Source organism: Myotis daubentonii, chromosome 7, assembly GCF_963259705.1.
Source record: "Myotis daubentonii chromosome 7, mMyoDau2.1, whole genome shotgun sequence".
In the NCBI taxonomy this organism is placed as follows: Eukaryota; Metazoa; Chordata; class Mammalia; order Chiroptera; family Vespertilionidae; genus Myotis; species Myotis daubentonii.
The window spans coordinates 60,271,483-60,285,347 of NC_081846.1; the positions used below are offsets into that span (position 1 = coordinate 60,271,483).

The following is a 13,865-nucleotide window of genomic DNA, read 5'->3' on the forward strand; positions in this document are numbered from 1 at the left end:
TTTCACTTGTTTCTATCCAGACTCAAATGTTCTCACTTTAAGGCAGAGAAATTGAGGCCATCCAAGAAAAAGTCACTTGTCCAAATCCAGTACTTAAAAACTGAAAGCCACAGCCAGGGTTTGATTCTCACAGTTTCCAATATACAGCGTGGAGCAAAAGTAGGCTTACAGTTGTTCATATGGAAAATAATAAAAACAATTAATAAATAATTATACAATAATAAACTCTGTTTCATGTACTCACTACTGTAAATCTACTTTTGTTCCACCCCATGCAAACTCCTACCGTGCCACACTTGTTTGTAGAAACAAACAAACAAAAAATACTAACTTCCCTCTTCTCTGTAACTGATTCTCCTTCTGTATTTCATCCCCGTGGTGTTCTCCATAGCGGCTGGGCAGACCCTGAGGTTGGCTGAGCACCTACTTCCTAATCTTCAGCTCTTCCTCTTGTAAGGAAAGGCTATGCCACTCTGGGTCCCAAAATAGGCAACCCATGGCGACAGAAGGTCACGACTACCTCAGATCCTTCAGACTACCAACTGCAGAATACATAGCTGAAATGAACACCTATTTATGTTGGTCAGAAACCACTTGAAAAGGACAAAAGCACATGGACACATAGAGGAAATCTCATGGGAGTCAAAGACTCCACCTTCTTCTCCAAACTGCACTAGGTTCTAAGCCTTATTAGGTAGCCACAAGAAAGAGACTACATTCATTCTGGTAGCAAAATATGAAACAAATTATAAAGGTATACTCTAACACAGTTAATTTTTTAATAACTAGGCAAAATTCTCACAAAATAGATAATCAGACATCCGAGTTCCAAAGTTACAAATATAAGTATACGGGACAGGAGACAGGACAGGTATTTCCATTATGTGACTTTATTTTATCATCACCACAGCTCTGCAAAGCCTTGGAATTGTGCTCATGTTACAGATGAAGAGACTAAAGCTTGGAGAAATTAAATAATTGGCCTGAGCCAATAATTCATAGCAAAATGGAGAATTATCTGAAATTTCCAGCAGACCACCTGCAAGACACAGTCCCCCATCCCCTACCCACTCTACCCCATCCCGTACTCACCCCATTCTTTCTCTAAGCCAAATAGCTTAAAGCTTCCAGCCCTCTGAATAAGCAGTGGAAGTTACTTACAGTATGTTCAAGTCAATACCCAAAGACATGTAATGGCCAGATTTAGAAAGGATCTTATCCAATTTGATTACCAATTGATTTTCTCTTTCTGATATGATCTTCCCTAGTGTAAGCCTAGAGAGTGAAGTCCTTCCTACTATTTTCCTCTGAATACGACTTGACAGTTTATATATAAGACCTTATTTGTCTTATATATACCAACAACTTCTGGATATAGGAGATACTGGATATAGGAGATGTCTTTTCTGATGAACAAAAAACAAACCAAAAAAAAAAAAAAAAAGGAAACCAAGTACCGAAGAGGTGAACTGGCTTTTGCTGGAAGCACTTTTGTAAATAAATGTCTGTCGGGTCTTCTAATGTGTAGCATAGAACTTCCTATTATAAATGACTGCCTCCCTTATCTTCAGCCAATCTTAATTTCTGGCCCACTCTCTAGGGTCCGTTATTTATACACAATTGGTAAAACTGATCCTCTCCCAAATGCCCCTACTCCTAGATGCACCGTTACTAAATTAACAAACGTTTTTAATAGATAAAACATTTGCTATTTGATACATAATATTAAAGACACTTTCTACCTCACACTGAAATAGAACAGAGCCTCACAAAGCAATTTCATCAGGGCACATATTCGTTTCTGTAATAAAATACCACAAACTTAGTGGTTTAAATCAACACCGATTCATCTTACATGTTTGGAGGTCAGAAGTGGAAAACCAAGATATTGGGAGGACTGAGTTTCTTCTAAGGGCTTTTGGGGGAATACATTGCTTGACTTTTCAAGCCCCTAGAAATTACCTACATCCCTTGGCTTGTGGCCACATCAATCTAGCCTCTATTTCAATCAGTTACAACTCTTCCTTTGCCTCCCACTTTCATCTTTCACTTATAAATCCTCATGATGACACTGGGTCCATTTGGATAATCCAGGGTAATCTTTTCATCTCAAAATCTTTAATTTATACATCAGCAGATTTTTGTTAGGCAAGGTAACATATTCACAGGTTTTGAGGATTATAACATGGGCAACTTTGAGAGGCCATTTTTCTGCCTACCACAAAACTTATATTAAAAAATGAAAGTATCATAAATAATCACATGTTACATATTGTCACAGGCTTTGATAAAGTCATTTCAAGAAGTTAAAAGAAATAATCTGATTCACAATGAATGGTAAAACTTAAAGTATTCCCAATGAAATCTACTACATAACAAAAACTCCTCCACAAATGTTTAAAGCTACAAACAAAATTGTTATAAAACACATTGCTCATAAAAGCTTATATCCAAAATATTCAAAGAATGCCTACAAATCAATAAATAATAGGTACTTGAATAGGAAATCAAGTAACTAATAATATTATGGTTACATTTGACTAGAATCGGGAAAATATAAATTAAAATAATGACAGTGACAGTTCTAAGTCACTAGGCTGGCCAAAAACTTAAGAGTCTAATTACACTGGGTATAATTTAGAATATGTTTTTTTATAGAGTTCATGAATATAGTTGGTAAGAGTACAAACTGAAGTAGCGCTTCAGAGAGGAATTTGGCAATGTGTTACAGTACATAGAAAATCTGCCACTCTGCATTCTCTACCACCCAGCATTTCTTCTAACAGTTCTTTAGTCTTGCAAAACCCTATCTTACCTAAAGAAATTTCTACCTTTTCCTCTTCTGGGGACGGTGACTTCAGGCATTCACCATGGTGCAGCATTTGACATACTGTTAGAGACTCTCCTGCAACACAATCTCTAACAAAACTAGGCTGTCCTGACCCCCTGGTAATAGAATTGGTTACCTTTATACCAAGAAGGTTGGGAAAGCACCAAAATCTGCATGTGGCATGTGCCCAGGCCGACTTCTTGGAGTTTGTGCTGTGAGACCTAAAGTTCTAATGAGGTTGTCTAAAACGAAAAAAATATGTCAGCAGGACCTATGGTAGACTCACATGTGCAAAATGTGTATATAACAGGATCAAGTGTGCTTTCTTTATTGGGGAGCAGAAAATCATTGTGAAAATATTGAAGGCACAAGCACAGAGTCAGAAAGCTAAATAAAATTTAAAAAGAAGCTTTTTTGAGTAACAAAAGCAATTAAAAAGCAAAAAAAAAAATAATAAGAGAGAGAGAGAAGCTTCTAAAATGCTATTCAGTTCAGCAAGGGCTTATCGTACTTATAATTGGAAACAATCTATCAGTAAAATACTGATGAAAGAATTTTTTTTTCCATACCATAAAAGACTTTAGAGCTGTTAAATGCATGAGTAAAATCTCTGGTTTCAAAACATACAATAAAGTTAACAATAAAAACAAATTGAAAATTATATAATTTACCTATATTTTTAAGAGAGAAAAATCAACATTCATTTTTCTGAATGCATACAAATTCTATATAATAAAAGCTTAATATGCTAGGTGTCCAGTCATCCAGTTGGCCATTCAACCAATCAAAGCATAATATGCTAATGATATGCTAAGGTAACTCAACTGCTCGCTATGACATGCACTGACCACCAGGGAGCAGACAGTCAACTGGTGGACCAGTCGCTATGACATGCACTGACCACAAGGGGCAGATGCTCCAACCAGTAGGTTAGCTTGCTGCTGGGGTCTGGGCCGATTGAGCGAGATGGGCTGGACAGGCCCTGGACTCCTGTCACAGTCCAGTCCCTCCCCAGTAGGCCAACATCCCACATCCCTCCCCGGTCCTGATCTTGCATCAGTGGGGTCCCTCAGCCTGGCCTGTGACCTCTCGCAATCTGGGACCCCTCAGGGGATGGCAGAGAGCCTGTTTCAGCCTGACAGCAGACTGACTGGTTGCTATGATGCACACTAACCACCAGGGGGCAGACGCTCAACACAGAAGCTGCTTCCTGGTGGTCAGTGCGCTCCCACAAGGGGAGTGCCACTCAGCCAAAAGCCAGGCTCATGGCTGGTGAGAGCAGCGGTGGTGGCAGGAACCTCTCTCTCCTCCACAGCAGCCACACCCGCCTCTGCGGTACCACTAAGGATGTGTGACTAACGGCTTAGGTCTGATCCCCCGGGGAGCAGTCCTAAACCAGCAGGTGGACATCCCCCAAGGGCTCCTGTACTACAAGAGGGCACAGGCTGGGCTGAGGGACGCCCCCACAAACACACCGAGTGCATGAATTTCATGCACCAGACCTCTAGTATGAAAATAAAAACTGCGCAAGGTATTAATACATGTCATTTCAGAATAAAAATGTCCTTGGGGGAGGGAAAAAGTGAAAAGAAAATTAGTTAGATCTTAGTGATTTGTGTTTTTAAAACACAAAATCTGTAATGAATATTCCCAAATATAAACAACTCTTACATTTTGAAAAATGGGTACACAAATGTTTCTGCTTACCCATATGTTTGAAATATTTTGTAAATAAAATTAAATTGAATTAAAATCCAAACAAAGAAGGCCTTTTGGCTATATTGCAAAAAAGAACCAACTTAAAGGGCAAATAAGTAAGCTTCTAGAACTACACTGATATAAAAAGTGCAACATCCTTCTGGTGTGTTTGAGATAATCCTCAGTCCAAACACTAGACTGAGATGTCCATTCAACTGTACAAAGTACTAAGAATTGACATTACCCAGCATTGTGAGTTTGTTCTGAGGTTCAGTTCAATTCCACATAAATCTGTGCTTTACAGCTGTGAGATGCACTCTGGGTTGGCTACAGACATGAACAGTACAAAAGGGCATTTCATGGAAGGATTAGAAGCACCATCTGTTCATGAGTCAGCAAAACCAGAAAATTTCCATCATCCATTAGAATCTTTTGCTTATGAAACTTGTTTTACTGTTGTCAGAGGTTTCTAGGGCAAACCCAGAAGTCCAATCAACAGTGGAAGCTGCAAACTTGAAATCACTAAGCATAATGCCCTTAAAGGAAAAGCTAAAAAAAAAAAAAAAAAAAAAAAAAAAAAAAAAAAAAAAAGAGCTATTAAGACAAATACTTGAAAAGCACCCAATTTCTTTAAATTGGACTCCCATGTAATTAAACTGTCCTCATGTATATTAAGTTTTTTATGTAATCCAAAAAGAGGATCAGTATTTGTTTCAGGTTTAAAAATAAGCTTTTTCTCTTACCACATTCTATCTTTTGTTCAAGATTGCAATTCACCCAGAGACATCCAACATTAGTATGCAAATGTACCTGGTTTAGGCACAGCTTTTACATTAAGAACTTGTGTGCTTTATGTTTTTACTTTGCATTGCATTGCATTTAATCTGCCACTTCTCTGGAAGTCCATCATTGGTATAAATTCTGAACAATGTTGCTTATCAAGTATCATTTTCACCACATTAAAAACAATTCTTGTTCTGGAATTCTGAGGAAATTCTACCCAAAACACTCAGCCTAAACATAGAAAATAATTGTCAAGAGATTAAGAAACCTTACATAGTCAATGTTCAATAAGATTGAAACATTAGTCTTACTTAGATTGAAACAGTCAGTATTCCCCTCATTTTAAGGGCAGAATTTCTAAAGATGCCATAAAATCAAAGATTAAAATTAAGCTTACAAATAGAGGGAAGTACCTGAGTCATTTTTCTTCTTCACACTATATAATAAGATCTCATGTGGAGGGAAAATAAGCCAAATGTGCACATTCCTAAATCTGGGAGATGTAGAGAAGAATATAGGAGGGGAAAATGTAAGAGTTTACTCGGTTGAATGAGAATTGTATGTTAAGCTCTATTCCTACTTTTGATAGTAGAAGCACTATTTCTGATAAGGGAAACAGCCTGAAGCAGCTGCCACAATACTAAACCTTCCTCCCCCAAATATTCACTTATTATACTTCTCTACTGCTCACAGATACAAAATCAGCAGCTTTCCTTAGTTGCTCATCTAGGAAGAAGCAGGAGGGAGGGAGGGAGGGAGAGAGAGAGAGAGAGAGAGAGAGAGAGAGAGAGAGAGAAGACAGAGAGAGAAATAGTACATTCTGATGCTTTCAAATATCTTAATTTATAATATATCATCTATTAATGTGCTGTATTTCACTATGAAAAACCCACACTTGCTGTGAAAATACTTATATAATGCTTTGATGTTTAGAAGTACCTTTTAAATTCATTATTAATGTATTTCTAATGGCCTGTGAAGTAACTGTCATTATTTTTCTTTTTACCTATTTAACTTGGAAGGATACAGAGGCCTAGAGATGTTGTGTCATTTTTCCAAGATCATACAGTTCCCCAGAGTAAATCAGAGTCAAAATCCTCCCACATATATCTTGCGCTGTTACTACTATAAGTTTCTTGGATATTAAAATTCACAAATTTACTTTTGTCCTAAATTTTAAAGTAAACTGAAAAGAAAGAGCTTTGTTCTCTTATAGCATATAGCACATTTAATGAAAGTGCCACTATGAATATAGAAGTACTTATAGCACCAGTTTTATAGAGCTCTAATATATAGATTTCCAATATATTTAAAAAATGTGAATTTTTTTATATCCACTGAATTATCAAGCAGGAGTTATAATTACTAGTAGGCTAGAGGATATTAGTGCTTAAGTACATAAAATGGTGATGTTTAAAAAATAAAATAACACATATAGTGGTTAAGATAGAACTTTGCATATAGGAAGTTATTAATATATATGACAATTGCTACAATCATCATCATTATTATTAATATACATAGGTGATAGCTAACTCTCTTTGGTACTGGTATTAAGTCCTACTGTATGTATACAAAGTGAAAAATGAACAAAAAGTATAGTATAACATGAATTCTATATAAAAATATAAACCTGCCTATATAAAAATATAAATTCTATATAAAAAATAAAAAAATATGAAAATATAAAATCTAGGAACTATAATGTAAAAATGCTGCAGGCCATCAGAATAAAAGTGAAAAGAAATGTCCTTAAAGTGACATCTTTTGGGGCAAATGGTATCGAAGGACAATAGTATATTTAAGACACAGAAGAATTAGGGTGATGCTGGCCTCATAGGAAGTGTTCCTTCCTCTTGAATTTTTTTGGAATAGTTTGAGGAGTAGAGGTGTTAGTTCTTCTTGGAATATTTGTTATAACTCCCCTGTGAATCTGCCAGACCAGGGCTTTTGTTTGTTGTTGTTGTTGTTGTTGTTACTGCTTCAACTTCATCAGTAGTGCTCAGTCTATTCAGGTTTTCTGATTCTTCTTGATTGAGTTTTAGAAGGTTGTATTTTTCTAGGCCAGTAACTACTGATAAAATCGAAGCAGAAAACCAAATGATTCCCTGAGACATAGCACCAACCAAGTTGCAAGCCCATCCCAGCTGTTTCCAGTGGCTTTCCATGCAAATGGTCTGTCTTGGCTTATGGTTCAGACTTTACCAAAAATCTCTCAGACAAATGGCATCTGCCCTATACCTGTTACTAAGTGGCCCCAGGCTCAGCACTAGCAGTAGCCGGCCTTGGTTTACAGCTTGACCTCTCCTGGGCATCTCCAAACCCAGCACAAGCAACAGCCACCTGCAGATTGCTTTGTCATATCAGCCCAATTCTAATCAGCACCACGCCATGTTGTTTCAAAATGGCTTTATGCTGCTATTAAAAAACATTACTACAATTCATTTATGGAGGAGATAATTGATTTAACCTGCATTGAAACTAACAGGGAGATGGTCATATTGTTGTCCTTTGACCTCATAATTATAGTTTTAGCAGTCCATGACAAATAAATATTTCAATAGTTCAAAAGGGCTTGCTAAAAAAACACACACAAAAAAACACACATGGTCATTACATTATAATTCATTAGACAAAATTTGTGTCCAGTAAGAGAGCATTTAGGGTATCATCTGAGGTCAATAAATACCAAACAAATAAGATTGCTCTCTTAGGAAAATAACTGGTACATTTTCTTCTTTTGGCCTCACATGATCTCCCTCCTATGTCTGCCTGACCTATTTCCTTTTTATGACATCAATCATGGAGCAGCAGGGTCCATCCATGATCTAATTTTTAACTTACCCCTTTCAAGACAGCCATGTTCTGAGGTGTTGTGGGTTAATTAGGACTTCAACATATGAATTTGGAGGCAGGGGCGTGTCAACCTATGACATCTATTAAAATTACCTTGTACTCATTTAAAGAAATGTAGGTTTTGTATTTTAATTAATTCCTTCTTATAAGGATCCATACAAGTGAAATGCCTTGATGCTATCTTGAGTGCAGAATAAAAAATATTTTGGAATACAGAAAAAACATCTTGGTGTACTCAAATTGAGATTGCTTTGCTTTTAAAGCATACTATTATCATTATAAAAATATTACAACAAAAATCAGCAATTTTTCCTTGCAATAACCAATTAGGAAATGTGATTGGAAAAAACAAACTTATTCATAATAACAACACAAACTACCACATAAAGTACAAAATCCATATGAATAAATATAAGAAGGAATGTGGAAGATAAAAAAAAGTATGAAGCTTTATAGAAGGATATAAAAAACATGAAGAAAAGTAGAGACATGTTTTCAGTTAAAGCAATCTCAGTTTGAGTACACTAAAACATTTTTTACCTGAAAAACAATTAAGGAAAATATTAATAATAAAGCTTAAATTGAAATGCCACATATTTGGGAAAATTATAAAATAAAGTTTTAAATACCCTAACTTAAAAATGGTAATTAGGAAATATTTTTATATTTAATGAAAACTGTATTATCCAAACTTGTGAGATGGAGTTATACCTTTTCTTAGAAGTAAGTTTGTACCTTAGAGGGAAAGTTATAGCATATATTTAAAAAGAAAAAAGGTTGAATGTCAACAGGCTAAACTTTTATCTTAAAAAATTAGAAAAATGAATATCCATCCAAATAATGAAGTTTTTAGCCATTATCTACATTAATGAAAGTATAATATGCTAATTAGACCAGATGACCTTCCAGAAGAAGCCGGGGCTGTGAGGGAAGCACGGGTCCCGGGTGCCAGAGGGAAGCTGGTGCCGGCAGCCGGGGGGAGGAAGGCCTACTCTTGCACGAATTTCATGCATCAGGCCTCTACTAATGATCATATATGCAAATTTCAATTTGCCAAGTCCCAAATACAGATTTTCAAAATTTTTTGATGAAAAATAATTCCTTATCACTGAAGTAAAAACTGAAAAACAGTTATTTCTGACTAGAAAATATATGCAATTATGATTCCAGTTATCACTCTTGATACACAACTTACATTCTTTTTCATTCTATCCATGGTCTATAAATAAAAGAACTGTGATGAAGGGGAAGCTAGCAAAAGCCTCCTGTTAATAACAAATCTGCAGGGTAAATCAAAGCCATGTCTTTAGTTCTATCTTATGATGAAGTTGTATAAGAGGCACAAGCAGCTATGAGATTGAAGATAAATTGGTCAACTAGTGTTTTTGTTGTTATTATTTATGTGCTTGTCTATTTGTTTATCTCAGGCTGATATGAAATAAAGGGATTATATCACGATTCAGAACCTATTCCAATAATTGGTATAATTTCAAGATAAGAATTTATGGAAAGTCATATGTAAAGAATTCTAATCAGTTTAGAACAAGATACCACTGTATTAAGTAGCAAAAAAACATTAAATTTGTAAAAGTTACATGTCTTACCCAAAAGTTTGTTCAGTATAGATATTTTAGTTATATTATCAATAATTATTACTAAAATACTATAATGAATTAGCAAAGCTTATGACCAAACCGTATAAATATTGAAGCTAACATGAAGACTTTGCTAATTAATTATCTGATTAATTACTTAAACATAATTGTGTTTAAATAAAATATAAAGGATTTATTTACATGGAACTATCCAATTCACATGTTTCCCATAATATTTATATAGTTCCATTGTTTAATATTGTTCAAAGGGAAAATGTGAGTAAAAGATAACTTCTGAAAATGTCACATCTTAATTGAAGAGCATAATTTTCACAATTTTGTGTCTATACAAAGGTAAGTGAATGGATATTTATTTAGTGTTAACATATATTCACCACCACTTTCTCAAAAATAACCTGTTCTCATTTTACAGATGAGAAAAATAAATATCAGAGTAGTCATGTTACTTTTCCAAAACTATAAAACAAAGTGATAAAGCCAGTAATTCATGCATAGCTTAAAGTACAGAAGAGCAAAAGACAAAATATCTTGGATTACAACCCTCTAAGATGAGTTATATTCTTGTAGAGTTCAATGATCAGAAGTTCTGTCTGTGCAATATTATGACAATCAGATGCAACCACAAAAGGTTTTGCTTATTTATTCACAGCATGCCTATGGAATGTTGAGAATGACAGAGAAATGGGATACCATACTAGGGATTAGCAAGATAAATACATTCATGACCACAATAAAGCAGATCTCCTGAGACTTTTGAGCAAATCCAGCCTTTTCATGGACATGTCCATGAGCCTATTACAAAAAGATATCTGAGAAAAACAAATTTTGGGGGGGTCACTTGGTATCAACTACATATATCTGAAAGGTCTCTTACTTGTCAGTGAATCTATTATTTAGTGTTCAGTGGCTAAATTTCCAAATGATGATTTGTACAAAATTAATATCCTCTATAATAACTGCTTGACCTCTGTGTTGACACAATTCACCCCACAATTCCCCATTCCAACCAAAAATAAAAGCAGCAATCCTGTTTATGTACACATCTGGTAACTTTTAAAAATGAAATGAGAATGGTCCCTGCTAATCTACACTAATAAAAGACAAACATGCAAATTGACCATACCTTTGCTACACCTTAAGCCACGCCCACCAGCCAATCAGAGTGACTATATGCAAATTAACCCAACCAAGATGGCAGCTGGCAGCCACAGAGCTGGAGCAAGCATGAGGCTTGGTTGCCCCAATGATGGAGGAAGCCAAGCTTCCCGCCTGCCGTGGCTGGCTCTGAGCTCCACTCAAAGCAACAAAGTTTCAATTCTAGAAGGTAAATAAACCCCAGATACCAGCTTTCAGCCGGCCGTGGCCACAGAGCTGGAGCGAGCAGGAGGCTTAGGTTGTCCCTGGTGATGGAGGAAGCCAAGCTTCCCTCCCGCCCACCCTGGCTGGCTCTGAGCTCCTCTCAAGGCTACAAAGTTTCAATTATAGAAGGTAAATAAATCCCAGAATAAAAAAGGAAAAAGAAAAAAAGGAGAGGCTGGGAGCGTCCGTCACCAGGGGGGCTTGGCCAGCCTGAAAACGGTCCTCAGCCCCTCACCCAGACTGGCCAGGCACCCCAGTGGGGACCCCCCACCCTAAAGGGGGTGTGGCAAGCCTGAAAACAGCCATCAGCCCCTCACCCAGGCTGGCCAAACCTCCATGGGGTGAGGGTCCCCACTCGCGGGGGGGCTTGACCAGCCTGTAAACAGCCATCAGCCCCTCACCCAGGCTGGCCAGGCACCCCAGTGGGGACCCCCACCCTGATCCGGGACACCCTTCAGGGAAAACCAGCTGGGCCCCACACATGCACCAGGCCTCTATCCTATATAATAAAAGGGTAATATGCAAATTGACCATAACAGCAGAATGACTGGGAATGACTGGTCACTATGACACACACTGACCACCAGGGGGCAGACGCTCAATGCAGGAGCTGCCCCCTGGTGGTCAGTGTGCTCCCACAGGGGGGGCTCTGCTCAGCCACAAGCCAGGCTGATGGCTGCCAGCACAGCAGTGGTGGCGGGAGCCTCTTCCGCCTCCTCAGCAGCGCTAAGGATGTCTGACTGCAGCTTAGCTCTGCTCCCTGCTGGTAAGTGGACATCCCCTGAGGGCTGCTGGGCTGCCAGAGGGATGTCTGACTGCCAACTTGGGCCCAATCCCCCAGGGAGCGGGCCTAAGCCAGCAGGTGGACATCCTCCGAGGGGTCCCAGACTGCAAGAGGGCATAGGCCAGGCTGAGGAATGCCCCCTCCAAGTGCACAAATTTTTGTGCACCAAGCCTCTAGTCTATAATAATAAAAGAGTAATATGCTAATTAGACCAGACAGCAGAACAACCTTCTGGTCCAGACGACCTTCTGGAACAACCAGTGGGCAGGGGCAGGACCAGCCATGGCAGTCCCAGCACCCCAACCCCCTTCCGCAGAGGCAGTGGAAGAGGCCGCAGTGCAGGCCCGGTCCTGGTCCGGGGTCACCCCTTACACAGAGGTGGCAGGAGAGGCCATGGTGCGGGCCTGGTCCTGGACCCAGCGCCGCCCCTTCTGCAGAGGCAGTTACAGAGGCAGTGGTGCGGGCCTGGACCAGGTCCTGACACCACGCCTTCCACAAAGGTGGAGGGGCAGGGGACGGCGTGATCCCGGAGCCTCCACAGAGGCTGGACGGGGTGCGACCGTGGTGCCTCAACCTCCCACAGCCCCTCCCCCATAGGCCTGGCCCCAGATCACACACCCACCAGTGGGCCGGGGGCGGGGCCAGGGCTAAGAAGCAGCAAGCCCAGCTTCTGGTTGAGCCACACTCCCTCCCCACCTCCCGCTCAGCCAGAAGCCAGGTTCACAGCTGGCAAGTGCAGTGGAGGTGGCGTGAGCCTCTTCTGCTTTCGTGGCAGGTGGGCGGTAAGGAGCAAGGGGTCGTGGACTGCGAGATCCCCAGACTGCGAGATGGATATCTGAGTTCCAGCTTAGGCCAGATCCTCGGGGGTCCTGGACTGTGAGAGGGCACAAGCCAGGCTGAGAGCGCCCCCCCACCCCATGCATGAATTTCATGCACCAGGCCTCTAGTCCTATATAATAAAATTGTAATATGCTATTTGTCAACCACTTGACCAGATGCTATGACATGTATTGACTACCAGGGGGCAGATGCTCTAACCAGTAGGTTAGCTTGCTGCTGGGGTCCGGCAGATTAGGACTGGGCTAGAGGGCCAAACATGCCCTGTAGCCCTCCCGTGGTCCCTCCCCAGCCAGCAGGCCCCCATCGGGACTGAGCAAGATGACCCTGATCGGCCCCGACCAGGCCAAGAGACCCCACCCATGCACAAATTCATGCACCAAGCCTCTAGTATCAAATAATGAAAATATTAAAAGTTCTATATTGCAATGAGTCTAGTCAGCTGAATTTTGCAAAGTGCTTTGCAAGCCACTTCATTTATCACCATCATGCTAAGGAAAAGTCAAGTAGCTGACAGATAATTGTTACCATATCCATAACTGTAGTACATTTACCAAATGTCTAATCTCCTGAGATCACATGAAACAATTTATGTTTCCTAGTATGTCTATCAGTCTTCTCCCTGACAGTTTTAGCTAAAATAAAAGAAAAATCTGGATTTTATTACTGCTTCTTGAGCGTGTAAGCTATTACTTAGTCTAATTTCTTAATATATCTGAATGAAGAAACTAAAGACTTCTAAACAACTTGTTGATCACTGTATGACTAATAATTTTCAGGTTACTCACATTTATTCTAAACTAGATCTTACCATTGGATGGGTTTGGTTTGAAGGCATAGGACAAAGGGCACAAGGCATCTTAGAAATATCACATAGAATTGCTCCCTCACTTGCTCTCTCTAGACAATAACATTCTCCACAACAATTTGAAAGAAAAAAATAGCCTGTAACAAAGAACCACATGTAACTTTCTTTTCGTTTTTAAAAAGGACAGTCAACTGCCATGGCCAGTGTGGCTCACTTGGTAGAACATCTATCTGCCAGTGCACTGAAAGTTTGCTGGATCAGTTCCTGGGCAGGGCACATGCCAGGTTGCAGGTT

At 39.3% G+C, this 13,865-nt stretch overlaps 1 protein-coding gene and 1 pseudogene across 3 annotated transcripts in view; one reads left to right on the forward strand and one right to left on the reverse strand.

The window, feature by feature from the left end:
- Nucleotides 1–13,865, reverse strand: part of KCNJ3 (potassium inwardly rectifying channel subfamily J member 3) — a 143,047-nt gene that overhangs the window by 68,641 nt on the left and 60,541 nt on the right. The gene's annotated exons all lie outside the window — the stretch shown is intronic.
- LOC132237982 (large ribosomal subunit protein eL34-like) lies at nt 2,871–3,307 on the forward strand (annotated as a pseudogene).